The sequence below is a fragment of the Symphodus melops genome (genome assembly GCF_947650265.1).
Source record: "Symphodus melops genome assembly, chromosome: 19".
NCBI lineage: Eukaryota > Metazoa > Chordata > Actinopteri > Labriformes > Labridae > Symphodus > Symphodus melops.
Window position 1 is genome coordinate 1,141,074 of NC_136709.1, and position 27,750 is coordinate 1,168,823.

At 44.6% G+C, this 27,750-nt stretch overlaps 1 long non-coding RNA gene across 1 annotated transcript in view; it reads right to left on the reverse strand.

Moving 5' to 3' along the window:
- Nucleotides 1–1,470: 1,470 nt before the first annotated feature.
- LOC306840938 overlaps nt 1,471–27,750 on the reverse strand; it is a 62,188-nt gene continuing 35,908 nt past the window's right edge. The window contains exons 3-8 of the long non-coding RNA XR_013781403.1: nt 10,894–10,960; nt 10,342–10,407; nt 9,906–10,005; nt 8,898–9,159; nt 8,659–8,741; nt 1,471–2,778 (exon numbers count right to left, since the gene is read on the reverse strand). This is a non-coding gene — a long non-coding RNA (uncharacterized lncRNA). The remainder of the gene's footprint in view (nt 2,779–8,658; nt 8,742–8,897; nt 9,160–9,905; nt 10,006–10,341; nt 10,408–10,893; nt 10,961–27,750) is intronic.

Below are 27,750 nucleotides of genomic sequence, written 5' to 3' on the forward strand. Positions count from 1 at the left end.
TCTTCTGCCTGCTCCACTTTTCAGAAAATGTGTGCTCAAACAGGCCGTTTGGTGATTTTCCCGTCATGACATCACAAAGGGCAGTAGCCCCTCCCCCAGGTGGGTGACACTCCCACAGCTAGGTGTTTGTTCTGCCCTCTGAGTCTGCCTTCTCACCGTAAACAATAGATCATGGAGCAAGAAAGCAGCGAGTACACCCGAGCCCTTCCAGAGAGGGGGCGTGGTCAGACACAGCTCATTTACATATTTAAAGCTACAGACACAGAAACAGCCTGTTCTGAGCAGGGCTGAAATAGAGGGGTTGATAGAGATGATCAAATACAGGATCAGAGTGGATTTATAACAACACACTTCACACACATGTTGAAGAGGAGCTCTGACACTGATTTACACTGAAGAAGAGGCGTAGAATATGAGGCCTTTTAGTTTGTGAGGCTTTTTACAGACTGTACTGCCTCCATTGGAATGACAAAAGCTACTCAGAGAAGGCATAATTTAGCTCTAAACGTTCCAGGTTTTCAGTTGAATGTGGTTGAATTTATTTAAAGTGAATGATTTATTTTCTCTCCTTTCCAACAAACCACAAATAGAACCAACCGAGGGAAGCATGTTGACGTACCTCCAGGTTTGGCATTGACTCTATTCAAAGTGTTACGGGATTACTTACATAACATAATGGAAACTATATTTTAACATTTCCCAACCAGGGTTTCAGTCTTGATTTGGTGAATGAATACAGGATTTATGATTCTGCCGTGCTTCGTAAATCACTCCTTCTTTACAAAAATATATTTGGTTACTTTTTATGCAAATCTGCACCGTGCATAGTCATGCTGCATTAGCTCTTTCCTGTTTGCACTGCAACCATAAATGTACATTCAGTGTTCTCCTTGTTCACTTTGGACAGGATGGAAACAGTCATGAGATGAAACAGGGTTGTAGTAATTACCCCAATCCATTACAGTTAGGAATACTAAACAGGTTCAGAAATAGACTCCAGGTACATTTGCACAAATTACATTTTTGACTTGAATTACAGCTCTGAGAAGAGAGGATATTTGTAAAAGTTTAGCTGATGTTCAGAGGAGTGGCAGATATTTCAAGACAGAAAACTCACGCCTGAATGTGGCAGTCGGATATTTCATGAAAAGCAACAAGCGTTTACACATTTCTGACATTTTAACAGAGGTATTAAATCTAGATACACCACGAGTTACCTCAAATACGTAAAGAGTTACAGGAACTGGAGGTCTTAACCAAAGAGCATCTTTTTGAGGTCTCTCGCTCCTTTATAGTGCGGCCGCTCTGAGCGCTCGAGTTCAAAGGTGCCATTGACGTCACCGCCGCTCTTTTCCACACGCATGACGCTCCTCATGGTTTTGTAGCCTACGGATAGTTTCTTATACCCACATCCTTCATTGCTCCGTGTCTGCTCGAGGAAACGATTTAAAAGTAACGAACGTCGGTCATACCGCGGCCTTTGTCAACAGACTGTTGTCATAGAGACAGGACGGACGTACAGCGCTCTTCTCCCCAGCGAACAATCACTACACACGGGCCCTTCTGCGTGCACAGCCGGTGTTTTTAAGCCTGGAAAAAAAACGCTTCGTGGGCCTCAGAGAACAACGTAAATCAGACATTTGGCCGTTGAGAAACATAATCCCTGCACGATGTTATCTTCTCTGTCAACGTGATCTCTGCTGGTCCACAAACAGATGCACGGGCTCGGCCTAGCGCTGGATTTAACGTGATATTTAAACGTCCAAAAGCTCATTATTACTCTTAAGACTCCTCATTTCCCTCCGTATGTTTAATGCGCTCCCTCTCACACTGCAGAGCAGCTTGTAAACTTTCTTTTGGCTCAAACCTTTGGCTCCTAATAATCTCAGCTGTCTGTGGGCTGAAGCTGCAACATTATGCGTCCGTGTTTGAGTAAACCCCTCTGAGCAGCAGATAAATCTCCCCCTTCCTCTCAAGGAAGTTTAGCTTTTATTGCAGCCCTCTCCTTTGTCTGCCTGATGGATTACAGCGCAGAATTTATGCACACTTGACTTATGAATCTTGATCCGGCGCTCTTTAGCATCATAAATCACTACTTAGGCTGTTATCTGTGCCTGACTGTGGAGAGGCTGCGGGATGATGAGAAGTGTTTCTGAATGTTTTAAATATTTAGCATGTCATCCATGTATACATACAGATTTAATAAATCAAACTGCGCTGCGATTATAAACATTTCTAAAGTGGTCATGGCTGTTATTACATTTCTCTGCTTTTCTCATGAAATAAAAACTCTTGTGCTATTAGTTACACCTTCCTTGACTCGCCCCGTTACCCCGAAAAAGCCTCACCACCTACATGGCCCTGTCAGCAGCTAAACGGATCATTCTGTGGGGCCCACATCTGTATTTGAACTGGCCTTGTGCCTAGCTTTAAGCACAACACGCCATTTCTATAAATCCATACCTCCCTTCTTGGATGAAAGAGAATGTGCCATTGAAGCAAAAGCTGCTGCAGGGAAACCAACAGCTGTCTCTTTCAGTCGCGGCGGTGCTCGGTCTCTCCGTGCAAGCCGTGTGCTGCGGTTATTTAGTTTGGCACGTAGGATCGTGTTCACATCCACGCTCAACTGTACGTCCCAAAGATGAAACACACAACTGGTCCTCTGTCGATGTCAGAGCCAGACATCCTCTCCTGTGTTTAAGGCTCCCGCTGCTCTCCCGTCAGGGATGTTTGTTGTACTTTATGCGTTCCCAGAGTCAGTGGATACCGATGGAATTTCTTAAAGAGAGACAAGAGGATAAGAGAAAATGAAGCACGCTGCTCTGGTGGAAAGTTTTCAAGCCCGAGCTCATTACAGGGCAGCTAACTGCGGTGAGTCCTGCAGATTTGGCTTCAGAATAAAAGCCTGGCTGGACTTAAAGGGAAACGTAGCTGCTGAATCGGCCGAAACGGTTTTTAGATCTTCCTCCAATTTCACAGTTTTTGTAATGTAAAAGTCTGCTGCTACATGTGATGCTGCTGCAGAAGCACCCACTAATTAGAGCCCAACTTTACTGTAGCCGAACAAAATGTATTTTTCTTTTGGAAAAGCTTCCTGTCAGCAGTTGCACCAAGTAGCCCTGAATAAGGGAGGAAACATGGGAATAACATATTAAGAAAGAATAACAAATGAAAATATAATTACTGAACCAAAACAGGATAAAACTGTTTCTGTGTTAAATGAGATGTACAGTATGTTGCAAAATCGAAAACAAAAAGTGGACGAAATAAAGAATAAAAAGCAAATTTTAACAAAAAGCAACAAAAGTTATCTCAAACAGTAAAACACTAACTTTTAAAATACAGTCAGATAAAAACCAGAAACACATTTATTTTGCCGTGAGCAAACGTGCAATAATATAAAGCCGATTTATATGTCTTACAAAATATTTCATCTGGGTTGGGGAGAAATAGCAGAGTAAATCACGACCATGATACCAGCCTTGACGTCATCTTTTGTTTTTAAGGTGATTAAATGCCCCCTGGTGACAGAATTTACACATCTATGCACTTTACATTTAACACATTTGACTCATTGTCAATCAATTAAAAAATGCATGAGACTAGTGACTGAAGAGGGCACCAGACTGTAGAAATGACTTACATTCTTGAATCAAATTCAAAAAACACATGCAAAAAAAACCCAAACAAAGCCACTAATCCCAGGACGACTGGAGCTAGCGCTAGCATCAAAGCTAGCTGAGCATTGTTCTTATTTGTTCTTGTCATTGCTCGTGATGGTTTGTTTATGTATCCGGGCTGTAAAACAAATTGATGGACGGTGATGATAATGATGTCTTGCTCTTTATAGAACTTAAAGCCTGAAGTATTTAGAGATAGCTAATCGTACTGCTAGGTGCAAAGCTAACTGAGCTCTGAAGCTGGAGGTAATTTAACTCAGAAGTGGTCATTTAGCTTACTCTGCCAGGTGTCGGGGCTTTGAGTAGCTACTGTGGACGTGTTAGTGAGGGAGCTAACTAAGTCCTGCAGCTAGGGCTAGATTCAAACAACCCTGTGTTGCTCATTTAGGGCTACAGTTAGCTATGAATCCAGGATGAACTAGCTGCAAATCTCATCCTTGTGTCCATCGATTAGACTTTTAACCTCATAAATATCATATAAGCTGGGGGTCGGGGGGCCGCAGCCTCCTCAGGGAGGGGGGATCAAACGTTGCTAGCTCCTTCCTCTTGCGGCTTGTTGCTTGTAGTAAACATTCTGAAACCAGGTGTTAATCCACGCTGCATATTATCCTGTCTGCTGCAGAATTTCACATTTATGCAAATCTAAACAGTGTGTGGCATCTGGCCGCGTTTGTATCAATTTAACACCTCTTGTATAACCAGACACAGCGGCAGACAACAATCTGAGAGGGATTTCACTGAAATCACATTCCTGAACAACCAGGAACATGACAGGCTGAAAGTGACTAATCTGTTTCATATTTGGAAAGTGATTAATGTTAATAGAAAGCATTTGCTGCTGCGCGGGGAAATGGGATGTTTGCGTCTGTGAGTGAACAGCAGCCAAGAATCTACAGCTGCCTGTGCTGACAGCAGCTCGGGGAGGCGCTCTGATAAAAGGCCACATTAGGCATGAAATTATCTCCAAATCACCTAATGCATATCAGGATCAAATGGGAAGGGGATCCAGGAGGGAAATGTGGAGATAGGAGATAAAGGTCAAGTCGTTCTCACCATTAACTTCTCAAACACGGCAGCTTGGTTTGCAAATGGCTTTTTTTCTTTTTTTTTTTTCTTCCTTTTTTTTTTACCTGATGACGTTATGTATATTTCTGGCTGCAAACCAAATTTCCATGTGAGGACATTAGAGACACTCACTGAGTATGACATCAGAGGAGACTTACATTTACAATCAATACAGTAAGATATCTTCTGCTCTCTTCCTCTGTGATCATGAAGGAAACCTGCTGTGTTGAAGCTTCTCTGACAACAATGCAGCAGCCAGCATGTCCTCCTTCTAACTTTAGATTCTGCTCCTGAATGCTCTGGATTTGATTGGACCAGAGAAGGTAGGCGGGGCTTTGAAGGCCGTTTTGGACGCCCCTGGGTTTGCCAGATATGAGAGCAGTTATCAGGTGAACAGGTGTTGCAGCGATGGAAGCGGGCAGTGGAACTGCTTCAGATAGAAGTGATTGTACCCGAGCTAAAAAGCCTCTGCATGTTTCTAATAAGCTCCAGCAGCAGAAAGCTGCTCAAACTAGGATCAATGTTGGAGATGAAACATGGAGAGAGGTTAGAACGCAGAAAGCTTTACAGACCCATGCAGAGCTGGCTAAACACTGAAGCTACAGTGTCCGCCACATGCAGAGCTGGCTAAACACTGAAGCTACAGTGTCCACCACATGCAGAGCTGGCTAAACACTGAAGCTACAGTGTCCGCCACATGCAGAGCTGGCTAAACACTGAAGCTACAGTGTCCGCCACATGCAGAGCTGGCTAAACACTGAAGCTACAGTGTCCACCACATGCAGAGCTGGCTAAACACTGAAGCTACAGTGGCCACCACATGCTCACCTGTGTGAGCATCCACTCTAGAGAGGAGGGGGCGGAGCCAGACAGCTCTCTGTAATGATTTGAATTTAGACTGCAGTTCCCATTTAATGTTATTTTTCACCCTTTGTTATGTGGCTTGTCTGATATCTCTGTATTTAAGTTCAGACTCTGAGAGCTTTGTGACTATACACGCGTGTTTTTGCATAGAATCAGAAAAGTGAGAATAGCCGGGTTCAGTTGAAGACCAACGATCACAAAAAGCCTTCAAAGGTTGTTTATTTCAGCCAGCAGATGTGTTGAAGTGTACGCGTCTTGTTTTCCCCTCAGTGTGAATGAAGCGTAACAGACAGGACAGAAATAAGACGATCCTTACAGCTGACTCAGTTTGCCCAGATGTCTCTCAACATGGCTCTCTGATGTGCCAAATTCCTTTGCAGCAATTTAGCAGCCGTGTGTGTGTGTGTACCCAATCACAGAGAGATCACACGCCCTGCTGTGAGGGAAAGCAATAACACAAGACAAGAGACCAGACCGGACATTTGGCTAATATTATTCCAGCTCCTCGCCGCTCCTTGAACTGCCCCGTAGATCTCTCCCAATGTGTTTATGTTAAAGTGAATTTGTGTTCTTTAGTTTCACCCTTCTGTTGTCTGTGGTTATTTTGAGGGCTGCACACTGTGTGGCCAGTCGCCGACCTGACCTCTCCAGTCTTATCCATCAACACTTAGGACACATAAAACAGAGCTAACCAGGTGTGGAAAAAAAGATCATGTTCCTGCACCCTCTAGATTTCTTTCCTTTTTCCATGTAAGAGTGAAGTTTCAACATCTGGTCACAAGCACTGATTGACTTATTTAATGTGTTTTTTTTTATGTTCAAATCTGATTCATTTTAAGGCGTCTTAAGTGCACATGGAGAATCTGAAAGTGTTTACTGTTCAGGCAGCATTCCTCAGGTTTAATCACTCGGAAGTTATAGACCTTCAGTGAAATCCTAAAAACATCAAATAACACATTTATGCTCATATTTACACATGTGGAGGTTACTACATTCTTCTTTGATTTAGTGAACACACTTCTTCAAGTCTTTCTGATATTATCATCTTCACAGGGTTTGTAAAAGATTGCTCTATCCAGGGTTATTTCATAACTTACAGTCTCTGTCTGAATGAAATTACGCTTTTTATTGTTTGTGTCCATCCTTCTCCATGAGGCTTTGATGTCCACAGTTTCAATGATCAGTTAGTCACAGGTCGAGTTCAAACAGTCAACAATGAAGTAATACGTAGTCTGTTAATCGTAGGTCAGACACATGCAGAAAATGTTGCCTCAGACCAACTTCGCTGGTTATGAAGTGTTGATATCATAGCTGCTCTAGCTTATTCACATTCTTTGAGCCTGCAGGCTAACCTAGCAAGTTGACTTCCTGTGTCTCGACTCAGTGACGACCAGCAGCTCTGCTATTTAACTGATGTTAAACAGCAAAGAAGAAAACGTCCTGATGTAACGCTGACAGAATTCCTGTTATTAAATCGTTTCTCCCTCGTAGTTAAGCAGCATTCAGTCATCTTAATATTTTATTTACTCGTCACTATCTCCTCCATTCATTGCTGTCTTAATATTTTCTCCTCGTTTTGCTTTGGGACTTGACTTCAGCTTCATTGATAAACTTTGTTTTTTTGCAGGAATAATGCATGAGATGCTTGGTAGCACAGCCGGAGTGAGTGCTGTCAGAGCGGTCCCCCGAGGCCCCCTGTCACTGCCAAATTTAGCATATTTTGAGTCAATGCTGTGGTTTGACGTTTGCTAGCAATAGGGGCCCCTATACTGGCCCGGGGCCGTAAGCAGTTACCTGTCATGCTAGTTCACAAGTATGACCCATGACTTTTCATTAGTTGTGCAAACATGTGGTCACAAAACAACATTTTTCATAATGTACAAGAGGTACAGTTGATCTTCTTCGATCTTACATCTATTGTCCTGTGACGTTTTGGTTCTTCGTGTCACAAAAGAAAAGTAGCACCAACAAATGAGGCAATGTGGAAATGGAGGGAAACTTTAGGCTGCTTGACTGTCTCCCACTGAAGGTCCACTCCCGCCCCGCTGCAGATTTCCACACCTGCAGATGCTCTTTGAAGCTCTCCTCCAGCTGCAGCTCTGAGCTCTGTTTCCCCAAGCCAACCGCCTCCTCGCTCTGTGCAGGAAGGAGTGAAAGCCTAGAAGTTTATCTATCCCCATATGAATTGTATCTCCTTCCCCTCCATGTGCTTTTTATATGGACATGTTTCTCTTGCATTCCCTCCTTATTCTACCCTCGCCTCACTGAATCTGTAGACCGCTGGGAATTCACTGTGGGCAAACCTGAGAGCTGCTGGTGAACCGTGATTTATATGAAAACAGAATCCTGCTGTTTGGTAGTCCGGCAGGCTGGAGTCTATCTCGAAGGTTCACTCTTTTAAAGAGCATCTCTGTTTGGGTACATGCAACCTCTCAGACACTGAGCTGATAGAGGAGGCTGTTCTGTGCTGCTGAGTGTGAAAACTTTTTACCTCGTAGCCAGCAAACACGGTGCGAAAAGACTCATCATAGTCAGGCAGGGCATGTTACATGTCTCCAGGTGTTTTTGCTGTCAAGACTACTCGGGATCCATCAACAGGATCAACAAGTCGTCCACCCTTCACATCCCCACATCACTTCTGTGATGCAACTCAAGTCTATTTGTTACAGTGAACTCACACACCTTCAGCAGGAAAACTTTCTCAGTTAAGTGTATGGACTGATTTTAAAGCACATGCAGCTGAGCCTTCAATAAAACAACATAACTGTTCGCACTCGAAACACGAAACGATAATAACAGAGGACAATTCTTGGTGTTGTTTTAAAGAAGAGCCAATCAGCCGATCCATGTTTAAATACATCCACATAATATTACAGTGTTGGCTGTCGTTACGAGCATCGTGCATATTCAGTTGTTGCCGTGGTTTCCTGCTGCTCTAAATGAGACGAGACTGGACCAGAACCTCACGCCAGGTTCTGCCCACATATCAGAGCAAAGCATGGAGACAAGTTTTAGGACACACCCACCCCGGCAGCTCACTTAAATTTACCTGTAACTGCAAACAGAGCTGGCCAATCAGAGAAGAGTGGGCACAAGGGGAGGGCAGGAGGGCGGGCCTTAAAGAGACAGCAGCTGAAATGAAGCATTTCAATGATTCTGTTTATTCCTTTTGAACACTTTTTTTTTTTTTTTTTAATTGGGAATCAAATCATTGAAGCGTTCTCCACAGGGTTACTCAAGCACCCACCTTATAAAAATGTAAACACACACACACACACACACACACACCTGATATCCAGCGACATCCATCCTGCATGAAATGTAAAGGCCTCCCTCGGCTGCACACATCAATTTGTCCGACAGCTGCAGCTTTTTCCTCTCACACAGAAAATCAAACTGTGCTTTTTCATTAATGCTCATGACAGAAGCGAATGCGACACCTCGAGCGATCCATCAGCGCCGCGTCACTCGGCTCCATCACAGAAATGAAGCCGTACCTGTCCCGGAGAGCGAGCTGCATGTACACGGCAGCATCAGCACGGGCTCTGATCTACAACATGAAACAATGCTGCTGTTAGAGGTTAATGTTCTTTACCTGATGGATGCTCTGGGTGATTAACCGATGGAGCAGCATCTCTGTAAAGGGTAAACCTAGACACTTAATGCTTTCTGTATGTTCCTCGAAAAAGAGAGAGAGAGAGAGAGAGAGAGAGAGAGAGAGAGAGAGAGAGAGAGAGAGAGAGAGAGAGAGAGAGAGACACATTTTCAGAAGATCTTCATTCACTTTAATAGCAGACTAAACGGGATTCTTCCTGCACATCTTTTAACTCAAGTTGAACACAAAATCGCAGTCGAAGCTCAGTCTGTAGCAACTTCAAGATTCAAGATTCATTTGTCATTTTTCCAAGTCATGTATCCACATACATAAAAAAAAAGAAAAAAAAAAGATGTAATGCTGTTCTCCCAGCCCCCCAAGCAGTGTAACAGAAGGAAAAGACAAACATTAAAAACTATAAGCATGAAACAAACTAAAAATCTACTAAGGGATAATTAAAAATTGGATAAAAGCAATTACAATAAAAGTAACTGGTAATAGTTACTAGTTACTAATAATAGTTGTATTAACTAATAGTTAATGGTTACTGGTTATTAGTGTGAGAGGAGGGTCGTCGGATGAAGCATTATAAATGTTCAGACACTTTCACACTACTCGAGCTGTTATTGCTTTGTTGTTATCTGTTTTCATTGTATTTCACTAATTTATGGCAGCCGGTCAAAAACTTGGTCACCTCTCACCCGGAGAGGTCGGGGACTCGATCCCCAGCTCCTGCTGTCTGATGTGTCCTCGGGCAAGACATTCGACCCTGATTTGCTGCGTCTGCTTTGTCGTGAGTTCCTGTGAATGAATAGATGAGTTACTTCTCATGGTGAATTGAAATACTTCAGCGGTGTGTGAATGTACAAGCACGCTGAGTCGTCAGAACACTGAAGAAATAATTTGTAAGTTAAAATGAAAACAAGGTTCAAATAATAAATTATAACATGGAAATATGAAAATGTTTTGTTGACAGCAGGACAACCTTTAGAATTCAGCGATTGATGGCTTCTAATGAAATCTCTAAAGCGCAGACAAAATATCTATTGAGCCGCCAGTTACAACCTATAAAAACCCTCGTAAACCGTTCTTAATTTACGGAGGCCCGAAAGGGACATGCATCCAAACATCACTCACTCTGTTTTCCCGCAGTAACCTGCAGCTCTCCGATGTTTCCTCGCGTCACCGGGAGAAACGTCTTTGCTGTGAACAGATAACAGGATCCAGTTCAAATCTCAATTATAATTAAAAAAGAAATAAAGTCATGATCATTAGAAAAAGAACATCACTATTTCCACAAAACGAGATGGGTTTTTTTTGGATTTAATGCAAAGACAAAACTGCAACAGCTTCTTTTAGCTCAGCACAAAAATTAAATAGCAAGGTCAGAAGCTTCCTCTTCATGAACGAATATGAATATATTTCTCATCTGGTGATGAACTTCAATGAAGAGTGAAAGAAGCAGAGGTCGAGTTCAGCTGAAAGTTACAGAAACAATATGACAACAACACTCGTACAACACGTCTCATTTCCAGTCCAGAACGAGCAGCGACGGAGCACATGTTCCTGATGATGTTGTGGACAGATGGTCGGTGTCGTTTGCTGTGTTCGCTTTACGCCACCAAACGGGTCGGCCGCATCTGTCCCGGCGCTGAGCGCGAGCAGCAGCAGATGTTTAGCTGTGTATACCTGTCAGTCAGCAGCAGGGCTGCAGCGTAAGAGCATCATTTAGCCTCCCGGTGTCTTTTAAAGGTCCCTGTGGGGAAACAGAGACATAAACCTGGCTGTAAGTGAGAGGACGAAGCAGGGCGGGGAAGGTGACCGCAGCTGGGAGGGGTTTTCAGTCAAGGATTGTGGGGATTGTGAGAGAAAGACAACAAAGATATTGACTGAGAGAAACACCAAAGAGGTCATTTTCACAGCATTTAGAGGACTAAAGCTGTGAGTTTCTGTGTTTGTAGTTTAAATGGAGATGCGTTTACAAGAGGACTTTCTCTCAGATGAAGAAAGACACTTTGGACGTATGATTCCTCAGATCAATTTAATATGCATTAAAAAAAGGGAACCTTCTTGACCTTGGAATAAATGTTATTTGAAAACGACCTGCAGGTGGATAGTATAGTCTGTGAATACGAATAGAAGAAGCCTGAGTGTTGTGATCCATCTGTCCCTGCAGGGGGCGCTGGAGTCCCATGGATGGCGGTCTCCGTGCTGGAATCGCTGTCTTAGGCTAACTTTGAGTCAAGCTAACGACAGGCTGAGAGCTGAGGCAGGTTTTAATCAATCAATCAATCAATCAATCTTTATTTATATAGCGTCAATTCATAACAGGCGTTATCTCAAGACACTTTACAAAAGCAGGTAAAGGACCTTACTGTTTGTCTGTTAACATTAACAAAAGAGCAGGTAACAAGACCATGCTCATTGTTATGTTTACAAAAAGCAGGTAAAGGACCTTACTGATGGCTATATTACAAGAGCCCAGCTTAATCCGTCATAGCGTGGCAAGAAAAAACTTCCTTTTAACAGGCAGAAATCTTCAGCAGACCCGGATCATGACGGAACAGCCATCTGCTAAACTGTGCTGGGCTTGAAAATGGGATGGGGGAGATGGGACAAGATGCAGAAAGAAGAATAGGATGGGATAGGTTGGGGGGGGGGGGGGGTCTGGGCAGGCCATCCTCAGGGGGGGGGGGGGGGGGGTTGTTTGGGCAGGCCATCCTCACCAACAGTCCCAAGGAACCTAAGAGAGCTCAAGGAACCTAAGAGAGCTCAATAGGAGAGGTTAGAATACAAAGATAGTGACAAGCTACTGCTTGTCACTATAGACATATCTTATTACTATAAGGTAAGAAAGCTGGGAGAGAAAGAGGGAGAGAGAGATAAGAGATCCTGGTGCCAGTTCCCCCGGTAGTCTAAGCCTATAGCAGCATAACTATGAGCTGGTCCTAAGCCAGCCCTAACTATAAGATTTATCAAAAAGAAAAGTTTGAAGTCTATTCTTAAAAGTACCTAGTGTGTCTGCCTCCCGGACCCCGACTGGTAGACGATTCCAAAGGAGCGGTGCCTGATAACTAAAGGCTCTACCTCCCATAGTACTTTTAGAGACTATAGGCACCATGAGCAGGCCTGCATTCTGGGAACGTAATGTTCTTGATGGATAGTACGGTACAATTAACTCTTTAAGATACGATGGTGCCTGACCGTTTAGAGCTTTGTAGGTGAGCAGAAGGATTTTAAATTCTATTCTAGATTTTATAGGGAGCCAATGGAGAGAAGCCAATACAGGAGTAATGTGGTCCCTTTTCCTCGTTCTAGTAAGAACACGAGCTGCAGCGTTTTGGACGAGTTGGAGGGTCTTTAGAGATTTACCATAGCACCCTGCTAAAATAGAATTACAGTAATCCAACCTGGAGGTAACAAATGCATGAACTAATTTTTCAGCATCATTTTGTGACAGGATCTGCCTGATCTTAGAGATATTACGAAGGTGAAAATAAGCTGTCCTTGAAATGTGTTTAATGTAGGAATCAAAGGACATATCCTGATCAAACAGAACTCCTAGGTTCCTAACAGTGGTACTAGAGGCTACGCTAATACTACTAAGGGCCGTCATATCGGCAGAGAAAGTCTCTCTAAGGTTCTTAGGACCAATCACTATAACTTCAGTCTTGTCTGAGTTGAGCAGAAAGAAGTTTCTGGTCATCCAGGTCCTGATGTCCTTGACGCAGGCTTCTAGTTTACGAAGCTGGTTGGTGTCTTCTGGCTTCATTGCTATGTAGAGCTGAGTATCGTCTGCATAGCAATGAAAGTTCATGGAGTGTTTTCTCATAATACTACCTAGAGGAAGCATATATAATGTAAATAAAATCGGACCAAGCACTGATCCTTGAGGCACTCCATGGCTAACTTTGGTGTACAAAGAGGACAAACCTCCTGACAAACCGTTACACGGCGCCCACCTGTCAATCAGCTCAGCTACACGCCTTATTGTGAATAACTCTGATCCTTCATCCAATCAAAACTGATGAGTCATCAAAACATAGATCAGATTGTAACGTCCACATTTACAGTGCTCAGCAGTGACCACTTGGGGCGGCCATTTTGTTTATGTTGAATTCACAAGCATTGATTTGAATGATGTCATGTCGTCATGGTGATAGAATGTTTTAAAGAAAAAAACAGAGACCAAAGAAAATCTGGAACTGGTGACCATCAAGGCTGTTTAGAATCTCAGCTTTCAAGCATAAGTACAGACTCTGACCCGAACCCTCTTCAGTTCACGGATCCAGTCTGAGACGAACAGTTCGCACACTCATTCAGAGACGAACAGGTCACATACTCATTCAGAGACAAAGCATTCTCAAATAGACTCTTCAACAACAACACAAAGAGTACATCTAAAGCCCTGTTTCACCTACGAACAGTCATGCAGTACAACAGATCCCAGCGCAGGGAAGGAGGGAGCTGGCAGCACCACTGGCAGAACCAGGGTGTTCCCCATCGCCCATCATATCAGGGACACACACCCTACTGGCAGATGGTCGCTGACTTCAAGAAGGAACTGCAGCGTATGGAAATCCTTCTGAAAAAGGAGAAGGATCTGAACACAGCCGGGTCAGAACAAAACATCCTCAGTCAGAACATCATCAAGGAGTTGGAGGAAAGGTTGAATTTGGAGAAAGCCAAGAGGCTGGAGTGCGAAAAGGAGAACAAGATGCTGAAAGATGAAATGAAGCACTTGAATGTTTCCTCTGAGATCCAACCAGACACGCTTGATAACTCTTCTACAACCAAGGAGGAGCTCATCAGTGTCATCTCAGCACTCCAGGAGAAAGACTCCAGTGGCCCAAAGCTACAAGAATCCTTCGGCAGCGGCATCAAGACCTCCACGCAAACTCTGACCTTGAAGAACCAGCTGGAGCAAACGACCAGCAGGTGTCATGAGCTGTCCTCTAAACTGGCAGCTCAAGAAGAGACCAACGAGAAGCTGCAGAAGGAGGTGGAAGACCTCCACAAGAAAGCTGATAGTGAAATGTTGAGCGTTGACGGTGTCCATACACAGCTGGATGAAGTCGACCATCAGCATTTAGAAGCAATCAGGAAGAACCAGATGTTCATCCAGAGCCTGGTAGGTGTCGCTGAAAAGTTGACCGCAGAGGGGGAGTCCGTGGTGCAGGAGACGGAGGAGATGAAGGAAGAGGTCCTGAGAGATGAGGAGTTAAAGAGCAGCTGCCTTGACCTGTCCTCCAGACTCAGAGCACAGGAGGAGACAAGTCAGGCGCTGCAGAAGAAGGTACAAGACCTCCAAAAACAAGAGGAGGCCCAGTGGTTGAGGGCTGAGAGCCTCCAGAAGGAAGTGGAGGAGCTCAGGCTTCAACGTGAGGAGAGTCTGAAGCTGTCCGCTACACCTGCAGCACAGGAGAAAAAACTGTGCGAGCAGGAGAAGATCTCTACTTGGAGGCAGATCAAGAAGGCCTGCACTCCAAGTAATCGTCGCCAATACAAGCATCAGAAAAAAACAGACTCTGCTCCGTATGTGACCACCTCAGCCTCTTCATCATCTCCCCAACCTCCAGCTGCCCCGACACACCGGCTGTAACAGGCCAAGCAGGCACAGTGGGGACATGTAGAGTCCTGACAGTCTGAAGCCTGCTGGTCTGGACTCGACGTGTTCACACTGGGTCTGCGTGGGTTTTTTTCTCCGGGACGTTCCGGTTTATTCCCACACATAAATTTGGACTCAATTAAAGATTTGGCACAAATTACAATAAAAGTTTTGTTCAATAATTTAAAAAGTTGTGATATAAATATTCTTTCTGTATTTTAACAGTGAAAAGTTAAAGTCTGTAAATGCAGGCATCATCATTTTGAACCAAACAAAGACACAATGGGAACCAGAAGGTTTTTAGATTCATGTGTATATTTGTTCAGAAAACATCTTTGGAAGCTCAGCTTTGTTAAAATAATTACAAACTATTTGACTCCAGAATGGATCTCTGATCCTCTGGTTCAACTTCCTTCTTCTATTGGTCCATCTATCATCCCTATCAAGGCTTGTTAGAGACTTTCTCTTTACTTCTACATCAAAAATAACCATAGACTGTAAATATTAAAGGGCGAAGCCTAAGTGTCATCACCTGTCTGTCCCGCCAGGGGGCGCTGGAGGCTCATCAGCAGCAGCAGCCGCCATGATGGAAACGCTGTCTCAGGCTAACTTTGAGTCAAGCTAACGACAGGCTGAGAGCTGGAGCTGAGGCGGGTTTTAAGCCTCCTGACAAACCGTTACACGGCGCCCACCTGTCAATCAGCTCAGCTGCACGCCTTATTGTGAATAACTCTGATCCTTCATCCAATCAAAACTGATGAGTCATCAAAACATAGATCAGATTGTATAGTCCTCATTTATAGAGCTCAGCAGTGACCACTTGGGGCGGCCATTTTGTTTATGTTGAATTCACAAGCATTGATTTGAATGATGTCATGTCGTCATGGTGATAGAATGTTTTGTTAAAAAACAGAGACCAAAGAAAATCTGGAACTGGTGACCATCAAGGCTGTTTAGAATCTCAGCTTTCAAGCATAAGTACAGACTCTGACCCGAACCCTCTTCAGTTCACGGATCCAGTCTGAGACGAACAGTTCGCACACTCATTCAGAGACAAACAGGTCACATACTCATTCAGAGACAAAGCATTCTCAAATAGACTCTTCAACAACAACACAAAGAGTACATCTAAAGCCCTGTTTCACCTACGAACAGTCATGCAGTACAACAGATCCCAGCGCAGGGAAGGAGGGAGCTGGCAGCACCACTGGCAGAACCAGGGTGTTCCCCATCGCCCATCATATCAGGGACACACACCCTACTGGCAGATGGTCGCTGACTTCAAGAAGGAACTGCAGCGTATGGAAATCCTTCTGAAAAAGGAGAAGGATCTGAACACAGCCGGGTCAGAACAAAACATCCTCAGTCAGAACATCATCAAGGAGTTGGAGGAAAGGTTGAATTTGGAGAAAGCCAAGAGGCTGGAGTGCGAAAAGGAGAACAAGATGCTGAAAGATGAAATGAAGCACTTGAATGTTTCCTCTGAGATCCAACCAGACACGCTTGATAACTCTTCTACAACCAAGGAGGAGCTCATCAGTGTCATCTCAGCACTCCAGGACAAAGACTCCAGTGGCCCAAAGCTACAAGAATCCTTCGGCAGCGGCATCAAGACCTCCACGCAAACTCTGACCTTGAAGAACCAGCTGGAGCAAACGACCAGCAGGTGTCATGAGCTGTCCTCTAAACTGGCAGCTCAAGAAGAGACCAACGAGAAGCTGCAGAAGGAGGTGGAAGACCTCCACAAGAAAGCTGATAGTGAAATGTTGAGCGTTGACGGTGTCCATACACAGCTGGATGAAGTCGACCATCAGCATTTAGAAGCAATCAGGAAGAACCAGATGTTCATCCAGAGCCTGGTAGGTGTCGCTGAAAAGTTGACCGCAGAGGGGGAGTCCGTGGTGCAGGAGACGAAGGAGATGAAAGAAGAGGTCCTGAGAGATGAGGAGTTAAAGAGCAGCTGCCTTGACCTGTCCTCCAGACTCAGAGCACAGGAGGAGACAAGTCAGGCGCTGCAGAAGAAGGTAGAAGACCTCCAAAAACAAGAGGAGGCCCAGTGGTTGAGGGCTGAGAGCCTCCAGAAGGAAGTGGAGGAGCTCAGGCTTCAACGTGAGGAGAGTCTGGAGCTGTCCACTAAACCTGCAGCACAGGAGAAAGAACTGTGCGAGCAGGAGAAGATCTCTACTTGGAGGCAGATCAAGAAGGCCTGCACTCCAAGTAATCGTCGCCAATACAAGCATCAGAAAAAAACAGACTCTGCTCCGTATGTGACCACCTCAGCCTCTTCAACATCTCCCCAACCTCCAGCTGCCCCGACACACCGGCTGTAACAGGCCAAGCAGGCACAGTGGGGACATGTAGAGTCCCGACAGTCTGAAGCCTGCTGGTCTGGACTCGACGTGTTCACACTGGGTCTGCGTGGGTTTTTTTCTCCGGGACGCTCCGGTTTATTCCCACACATAAATTTGGACTCAATTAAAGATTTGGCACAAATTACAATAAAAGTTTTGTTCAATAATTTAAAAAGTTGTGATATAAATATTCTTTCTGTATTTTAACAGTGAAAAGTTAAAGTCTGTAAATGCAGGCATCATCATTTTGAACCAAACAAAGACACAATGGGAACCAGAAGGTTTTTAGATTCATGTGTATATTTGTTCAGAAAACATCTTTGGAAGCTCAGCTTTGTTAAAATAATTACAAACTATTTGACTCCAGAATGGATCTCTGATCCTCTGGTTCAACTTCCTTCTTCTATTGGTCCATCTATCATCCCTATCAAGGCTTGTTAGAGACTTTCTCTTTACTTCTACATCAAAAATAACCATAGACTGTAAATATTAAAGGGCGAAGCCTAAGTGTCATCACCTGTCTGTCCCGCCAGGGGGCGCTGGAGGCTCATCAGCAGCAGCAGCCGCCATGATGGAAACGCTGTCTCAGGCTAACTTTGAGTCAAGCTAACGACAGGCTGAGAGCTGGAGCTGAGGCGGGTTTTAAGCCTCCTGACAAACCGTTACACGGCGCCCACCTGTCAATCAGCTCAGCTACACGCCTTATTGTGAATAACTCTGATCCTTCATCCAATCAAAACTGATGAGTCATCAAAACATAGATCAGATTGTAACGTCCTCATTTACAGTGCTCAGCAGTGACCACTTGGGGCGGCCATTTTGTTTATGTTGAATTCACAAGCATTGATTTGAATGATGTCATGTCGTCATGGTGATAGAATGTTTTGTTAAAAAACAGAGACCAAAGAAATTCTGGAACTGGTGACCATCAAGGCTGTTTAGAATCTCAGCTTTCAAGCATAAGTACAGACTCTGACCCGAACCCTCTTCAGTTCACGGATCCAGTCTGAGACGAACAGTTCGCACACTCATTCAGAGACAAACAGGTCACACACTCATTCAGAGACAAAGCATTCTCAAATAGACTCTTCAACAACAACACAAAGAGTACATCCAAAGCCCTGTTTCACCTACGAACAGTCATGCAGTACAACAGATCCCAGCGCAGGGAAGGAGGGAGCTGGCAGCACCACTGGCAGAACCAGGGTGTTCCCCATCGCCCATCATATCAGGGACACACACCCTACTGGCAGATGGTCGCTGACTTCAAGAAGGAACTGCAGCGTATGGAAATCCTTCTGAAAAAGGAGAAGGATCTGAACACAGCCGGGTCAGAACAAAACATCCTCAGTCAGAACATCATCAAGGAGTTGGAGGAAAGGTTGAATTTGGAGAAAGCCAAGAGGCTGGAGTGCGAAAAGGAGAACAAGATGCTGAAAGATGAAATGAAGCACTTGAATGTTTCCTCTGAGATCCAACCAGACACGCTTGATAACTCTTCTACAACCAAGGAGGAGCTCATCAGTGTCATCTCAGCACTCCAGGAGAAAGACTCCAGTGGCCCAAAGCTACAAGAATCCTTCGGCAGCGGCATCAAGACCTCCACGCAAACTCTGACCTTGAAGAACCAGCTGGAGCAAACGACCAGCAGGTGTCATGAGCTGTCCTCTAAACTGGCAGTACAAGAAGAGACCAACGAGAAGCTGCAGAAGGAGGTGGAAGACCTCCACAAGAAAGCTGATAGTGAAATGTTGAGCATTGACGGTGTCCATACACAGCTGGATGAAGTCGACCATCAGCATTTAGAAGCAATCAGGAAGAACCAGATGTTCATCCAGAGCCTGGTAGGTGTCGCTGAAAAGTTGACCGCAGAGGGGGAGTCCGTGGTGCAGGAGACGGAGGAGATGAAGGAAGAGGTCCTGAGAGATGAGGAGTTAAAGAGCAGCTGCCTTGACCTGTCCTCCAGACTCAGAGCACAGGAGGAGACAAGTCAGGCGCTGCAGAAGAAGGTACAAGACCTCCAAAAACAAGAGGAGGCCCAGTGGTTGAGGGCTGAGAGCCTCCAGAAGGAAGTGGAGGAGCTCAGGCTTCAACGTGAGGAGAGTCTGGAGCTGTCCACTAAACCTGCAGCACAGGAGAAAAAACTGTGCGAGCAGGAGAAGATCTCTACTTGGAGGCAGATCAAGAAGGCCTGCACTCCAAGTAATCGTCGCCAATACAAGCATCAGAAAAAAACAGACTCTGCTCCGTATGTGACCACCTCAGCCTCTTCATCATCTCCCCAACCTCCAGCTGCCCCGACACACCGGCTGTAACAGGCCAAGCAGGCACAGTGGGGACATGTAGAGTCCTGACAGTCTGAAGCCTGCTGGTCTGGACTCGACGTGTTCACACTGGGTCTGCGTGGGTTTTTTTCTCCGGGACGCTCCGGTTTATTCCCACACATAAATTTGGACTCAATTAAAGATTTGGCACAAATTACAATAAAAGTTTTGTTCAATAATTTAAAAAGTTGTGATATAAATATTCTTTCTGTATTTTAACAGTGAAAAGTTAAAGTCTGTAAATGCAGGCATCATCATTTTGAACCAAACAAAGACACAATGGGAACCAGAAGGTTTTTAGATTCATGTGTATATTTGTTCAGAAAACATCTTTGGAAGCTCAGCTTTGTTAAAATAATTACAAACTATTTGACTCCAGAATGGATCTCTGATCCTCTGGTTCAACTTCCTTCTTCTATTGGTCCATCTATCATCCCTATCAAGGCTTGTTAGAGACTTTCTCTTTACTTCTACATCAAAAATAACCATAGACTGTAAATATTAAAGGGCGAAGCCTAAGTGTCATCACCTGTCTGTCCCGCCAGGGGGCGCTGGAGGCTCATCAGCAGCAGCAGCCGCCATGATGGAAACGCTGTCTCAGGCTAACTTTGAGTCAAGCTAACGACAGGCTGAGAGCTGGAGCTGAGGCGGGTTTTAAGCCTCCTGACAAACCGTTACACGGCGCCCACCTGTCAATCAGCTCAGCTACACGCCTTATTGTGAATAACTCTGATCCTTCATCCAATCAAAACTGATGAGTCATCAAAACATAGATCAGATTGTAACGTCCTCATTTACAGTGCTCAGCAGTGACCACTTGGGGCGGCCATTTTGTTTATGTTGAATTCACAAGCATTGATTTGAATGATGTCATGTCGTCATGGTGATAGAATGTTTTGAAGAAAAAAACAGAGACCAAAGAAATTCTGGAACTGGTGACCATCAAGGCCGTTCAGAATCTCAGCTTTCAAGCATAAGTACAGACTCTGACCCGAACCCTCTTCAGTTCACGGATCCAGTCTGAGACGAACAGTTCGCACACTCATTCAGAGACGAACAGGTCACATACTCATTCAGAGACAAAGCATTCTCAAATAGACTCTTCAACAACAACACAAAGAGTACATCCAAAGCCCTGTTTCACCTACGAACAGTCATGCAGTACAACAGATCCCAGCGCAGGGAAGGAGGGAGCTGGCAGCACCACTGGCAGAACCAGGGTGTTCCCCATCGCCCATCATATCAGGGACACACACCCTACTGGCAGATGGTCGCTGACTTCAAGAAGGAACTGCAGCGTATGGAAATCCTTCTGAAAAAGGAGAAGGATCTGAACACAGCCGGGTCAGAACAAAACATCCTCAGTCAGAACATCATCAAGGAGTTGGAGGAAAGGTTGAATTTGGAGAAAGCCAAGAGGCTGGAGTGCGAAAAGGAGAACAAGATGCTGAAAGATGAAATGAAGCACTTGAATGTTTCCTCTGAGATCCAACCAGACACGCTTGATAACTCTTCTACAACCAAGGAGGAGCTCATCAGTGTCATCTCAGCACTCCAGGAGAAAGACTCCAGTGGCCCAAAGCTACAAGAATCCTTCGGCAGCGGCATCAAGACCTCCACGCAAACTCTGACCTTGAAGAACCAGCTGGAGCAAACGACCAGCAGGTGTCATGAGCTGTCCTCTAAACTGGCAGTACAAGAAGAGACCAACGAGAAGCTGCAGAAGGAGGTGGAAGACCTCCACAAGAAAGCTGATAGTGAAATGTTGAGCGTTGACGGTGTCCATACACAGCTGGATGAAGTCGACCATCAGCATTTAGAAGCAATCAGGAAGAACCAGATGTTCATCCAGAGCCTGGTAGGTGTCGCTGAAAAGTTGACCGCAGAGGGGGAGTCCGTGGTGCAGGAGACGGAGGAGATGAAGGAAGAGGTCCTGAGAGATGAGGAGTTAAAGAGCAGCTGCCTTGACCTGTCCTCCAGACTCAGAGCACAGGAGGAGACAAGTCAGGCGCTGCAGAAGAAGGTACAAGACCTCCAAAAGCAAGAGGAGGCCCAGTGGTTGAGGGCTGAGAGCCTCCAGAAGGAAGTGGAGGAGCTCAGGCTTCAACGTGAGGAGAGTCTGAAGCTGTCCACTAAACCTGCAGCACAGGAGAAAGAACTGTGCGAGCAGGAGAAGATCTCTACTTGGAGGCAGATCAAGAAGGCCTGCACTCCAAGTAATCGTCGCCAATACAAACATCAGAAAAAAACAGACTCTGCTCCGTATGTGACCACCTCAGCCTCTTCATCATCTCCCCAACCTCCAGCTGCCCCGACACACCGGCTGTAACAGGCCAAGCAGGCACAGTGGGGACATGTAGAGTCCTGACAGTCTGAAGTCTGCTGGTCTGGACTCGACGTGTTCACACTGGGTCTGCGTGGGTTTTTTTCTCCGGGACGCTCCGGTTTATTCCCACACATAAATTTGGACTCAATTAAAGATTTGACACAAATTACAATAAAAGTTTTGTTCAATAATTTAAAAAGTTGTGATATAAATATTCTTTCTGTATTTTAACAGTGAAAAGTTAAAGTCTGTAAATGCAGGCATCATCATTTTGAACCAAACAAAGACACAATGGGAACCAGAAGGTTTTTAGATTCATGTGTATATTTGTTCAGAAAACATCTTTGGAAGCTCAGCTTTGTTAAAATAATTACAAACTATTTGACTCCAGAATGGATCTCTGATCCTCTGGTTCAACTTCCTTCTTCTATTGGTCCATCTATCATCCCTATCAAGGCTTGTTAGAGACTTTCTCTTTACTTCTACATCAAAAATAACCATAGACTGTAAATATTAAAGGGCGAAGCCTAAGTGTCATCACCTGTCTGTCCCGCCAGGGGGCGCTGGAGGCTCATCAGCAGCAGCAGCCGCCATGATGGAAACGCTGTCTCAGGCTAACTTTGAGTCAAGCTAACGACAGGCTGAGAGCTGGAGCTGAGGCGGGTTTTAAGCCTCCTGACAAACCGTTACACGGCGCCCACCTGTCAATCAGCTCAGCTACACGCCTTATTGCGAATAACTCTGATCCTTCATCCAATCAAAACTGATGAGTCATCAAAACATAGATCAGATTGTAAGGTCCTCATTTACAGTGCTCAGCAGTGACCACTTGGGGCGGCCATTTTGTTTATGTTGAATTCACAAGCATTGATTTGAATGATGTCATGTCGTCATGGTGATAGAATGTTTTGAAGAAAAAAACAGAGACCAAAGAAATTCTGGAACTGGTGACCATCAAGGCCGTTCAGAATCTCAGCTTTCAAGCATAAGTACAGACTCTGACCCGAACCCTCTTCAGTTCACGGATCCAGTCTGAGACGAACAGTTCGCACACTCATTCAGAGACGAACAGGTCACATACTCATTCAGAGACAAAGCATTCTCAAATAGACTCTTCAACAACAACACAAAGAGTACATCCAAAGCCCTGTTTCACCTACGAACAGTCATGCAGTACAACAGATCCCAGCGCAGGGAAGGAGGGAGCTGGCAGCACCACTGGCAGAACCAGGGTGTTCCCCATCGCCCATCATATCAGGGACACACACCCTACTGGCAGATGGTCGCTGACTTCAAGAAGGAACTGCAGCGTATGGAAATCCTTCTGAAAAAGGAGAAGGATCTGAACACAGCCGGGTCAGAACAAAACATCCTCAGTCAGAACATCATCAAGGAGTTGGAGGAAAGGTTGAATTTGGAGAAAGCCAAGAGGCTGGAGTGCGAAAAGGAGAACAAGATGCTGAAAGATGAAATGAAGCACTTGAATGTTTCCTCTGAGATCCAACCAGACACGCTTGATAACTCTTCTACAACCAAGGAGGAGCTCATCAGTGTCATCTCAGCACTCCAGGAGAAAGACTCCAGTGGCCCAAAGCTACAAGAATCCTTCGGCAGCGGCATCAAGACCTCCACGCGAACTCTGACCTTGAAGAACCAGCTGGAGCAAACGACCAGCAGGTGTCATGAGCTGTCCTCTAAACTGGCAGCTCAAGAAGAGACCAACGAGAAGCTGCAGAAGGAGGTGGAAGACCTCCACAAGAAAGCTGATAGTGAAGTGTTGAGCGTTGACGGTGTCCATACACAGCTGGATGAAGTCGACCATCAGCATTTAGAAGCAATCAGGAAGAACCAGATGTTCATCCAGAGCCTGGTAGGTGTCGCTGAAAAGTTGACCGCAGAGGGGGAGTCCGTGGTGCAGGAGACGGAGGAGATGAAGGAAGAGGTCCTGAGAGATGAGGAGTTAAAGAGCAGCTGCCTTGACCTGTCCTCCAGACTCAGAGCACAGGAGGAGACAAGTCAGGCGCTGCAGAAGAAGGTACAAGACCTCCAAAAGCAAGAGGAGGCCCAGTGGTTGAGGGCTGAGAGCCTCCAGAAGGAAGTGGAGGAGCTCAGGCTTCAACGTGAGGAGAGTCTGAAGCTGTCCACTAAACCTGCAGCACAGGAGAAAGAACTGTGCGAGCAGGAGAAGATCTCTACTTGGAGGCAGATCAAGAAGGCCTGCACTCCAAGTAATCGTCGCCAATACAAACATCAGAAAAAAACAGACTCTGCTCCGTATGTGACCACCTCAGCCTCTTCATCATCTCCCCAACCTCCAGCTGCCCCGACACACCGGCTGTAACAGGCCAAGCAGGCACAGTGGGGACATGTAGAGTCCTGACAGTCTGAAGTCTGCTGGTCTGGACTCGACTTGTTCACACTGGGTCTGCGTGGGTTTTTTTCTCCGGGACGCTCCGGTTTATTCCCACACATAAATTTGGACTCAATTAAAGATTTGGCACAAATTACAATAAAAGTTTTGTTCAATAATTTAAAAAGTTGTGATATAAATATTCTTTCTGCATTTTAACAGTGAAAAGTTAAAGTCTGTAAATGCAGGCATCATCATTTTGAACCAAACAAAGACACAATGGGAACCAGAAGGTTTTTAGATTCATGTGTATATTTGTTCAGAAAACATCTTTGGAAGCTCAGCTTTGTTAAAATAATTACAAACTATTTGACTCCAGAATGGATCTCTGATCCTCTGGTTCAACTTCCTTCTTCTATTGGTCCATCTATCATCCCTATCAAGGCTTGTTAGAGACTTTCTCTTTACTTCTACATCAAAAATAACCATAGACGGGGCTTCCGGTGACGTCATGATAGGAACAACAGGTTAGAGACGAAGCTCCGTCAGAAAAAAAATAGAAAACTGTGACAACTATAGATATTTAAGGTCTTCAGATTGGAAATCAATATTTGAATAAGATGTCCTCCTCCTCGAGGAACAAAGGATCCGAAAAACAGGGGACTCTGAAAGAAACAAGCGATAAAATACCGAGTTCAGACAGCGCTAGCTTAAATGGAACTAGCCACAAGTTGTGCGATGTCGAGTCGCTGATGATAGAGGAAGTGAGAAAACTTCGCGAAGAAAATACTCAGGGGCATAAACAAACTGCACAGACCCTTGAACGCCTGGAAAAGGCCGTGGCCGATATGAAAGGGCAGCTTGGTGACCATCAGCAGAGGATTTGCGAGCTGGAAGGGAGAGTGAACGGAGTGGAAGATGCGGGGACAAGACAGCACCGCCTGCTACGGTACCTGCTTCAACGTGACAAACAACTCACGGATGTATGTGACGACCTACAAAATAGGTTGAGAAGAAACAATCTTCGAATATTCCAAATACCAGAGATGAGTGAGCAAGGTAGTGTGGCTGAGTTTGTGAAAGACTTGCTAACCAAAGTGTTGAAATTGCCACCTGACCTGGACATTAAAATTGAAAGAGCGCACCGCTCGCTCCAGATCAGACCGACAAACCCAGCTGCACCCCCCAGATCAATCATCGTGAGATTCCTGGACGCTGCAGTGAAGGACATTGTTTTGCAGCAAGCATGGAGACAAGGACAGGTGATGTTTCAAGATAAGAGGATATTCTTCGATCAAGATTATTCTCCTGAGCTACAAAAGAAGCGAGTTCAGGTACACGCAGTCATCAAGCAGTTAAAGCAAAACGGCATACAGGCTAAGTGCCTATATCCAGCGCGACTGAAGCTCAAGATGGACTCAGGAGAAAAAGTTTTCCCCACGCTGATGAGCGCCGTGGACACTTTGAGAGAGTTGGGAGTCCAGGTGCAGTGTGGAGAGAAGGAGCGCATCGAAGAGAGACTGACTGAAGGATGGAACATCACCGCAAAGAGGAAGAGAAGCAGCATGCTGGCAGCATTGGATCTGAAGGCCATGATGGAGGAAGAGGAGGAGGGCTAATAGTTTAAACAAGGTATATGACACTTAAAACTATCTTAATGTGACTTGAGGCTGAGGCTACTAAACCTATAGAACTGAACTGAATGTATGGACCATGACTGAAGGCTATTAAAACATGATATAAAACCTCAAGGTGTCACAAAGTGTTAAAACAAAAGATAATATGTTCTGACGGAGGACTCTTTATGTTTACATGAGTGATTCACACTCACTAAGACCTTTTTTACACGTTAATGTAATATTGGTCATTATTGCACATTGTGTGCTATTTACCACAGAGGGGTCAGGTCACCACTCTCTGCCCCATTGTCACCGGGGGTCAGACATAGTTACAGATTATGTTCTGTGTCTGGCTGGAAATGTGGAAGTTCTGTTCTGTGTTCTTGATGTTCTTATTCTGTTGTACCTGAGACAAGTGGTGAATTTCAGTTTGTTTAGTTTTATACACTGGGAGATATATATAATTTTCTTTATAGCAGATGCTAATGAATGGACAGGCCTGTGTTACATGAAACAATCTATGTACAACGATGACATTACTTAATTTAATTACTTACAATATAAAGGGAATAAACAGCCCAATTAAAAGAAAAAAAGTTACTGGGACAGCTGAAGAAAATGCACTGCTCCATAGCCTTACTTCAAGAGACGCACCTTACAGAAATAGAACACAAAAAATTAAAAAGGGAATGGGTGGATCAAGTTTATAGTAGTTCTTATGGGAAATGCAAAAAGAGAGGGGTAGCTATACTGTTTAGTAGATCCGTGTACTTTCATTGTGAAAAGGTCTGTCAGGATACAGAGGGCCGCTATGTTATGGCTATAGGGACAATTGCAGGACTTAAAATAACGATTTTGAATGCTTATGCACCTAATGAAGACTGTCCTTATTTTTTCAAGAAGCTCACACATCTAGTAGCAGACAATAGGGAAGGCATTTTTATAATGGGCGGGGACTTGAACTGTGTACTGAATAATAAATTAGATAAACTACCAATATCCTCAAAACCTCAAACCAGAATGTCTAAAAGTCTATTAAATATGTTGAAAGAACTAGGGTTAGTAGATGCATGGCGCCATCTTCACCCAAACGAGAGAGATTTCACCTTTATGTCACAAGTGCATGGAAGTTACTCACGGTTAGATCACATTTTAATTTAAAAAAAAGACATATATAGGGTTAAGAACTGTGCGATTGAATCAATGACCATTTCAGACCATAGCCCAGTTGTAATGGCACTAGACTTGGGATTGGAGCAGTGTATGAAGTACTGGAGAATTAATGTTTCATTACTGACAGATGTTAGAACCAGAGAAGAAATAAGGTCAGCTATACTTGAATATTTTGCTCTGAACGATAATGGAACAGTCTCACCCTCCATCTTGTGGGACGCAGGAAAAGCCACAATAAGGGGAAAAATAATATCAATAGGATCAAGGTTGAAGAAAGACAGACTTAAAAAACAAGTGGAATTAGAAACTGAAATTAAGAAATTAGAAGGTGAACATAAACAACACGGGAAACAGGAAGTGCTTGATAAACTTAAAGAAAATAGAACCAAGTTAGATGAGATATTAACATATAAGGCAGAGGGCGCCCTCAGGTTCATTGATAGAAAATACTACGAACTGGGAAATAAGGCCAGCAGGTTATTATCATTTCAATTACAGAAGGCGCAAGCTAGTCGCATAGTTCCTTATGTAAGACAGTGATGATAGCCTCTGACCATGATTCTGGAGGTTTTCCCGAGTTTAAAACATAATTACCGTAAATTCCGGACTATAAGCCGCTACTTTTTTCTCACACTTCGAGCACTGCGGCTTCTACTCCGGTGCGGCTAATGCATGGATTTTTTATGGGGGACAATGAGCTTCTGCCGCAAAAACATTTGACTTCGTCACGTCGGATCTTAATATCAGTCATTTTGCGCTTCATGCACGCACCCTCATCATGGAAAACACACGGAG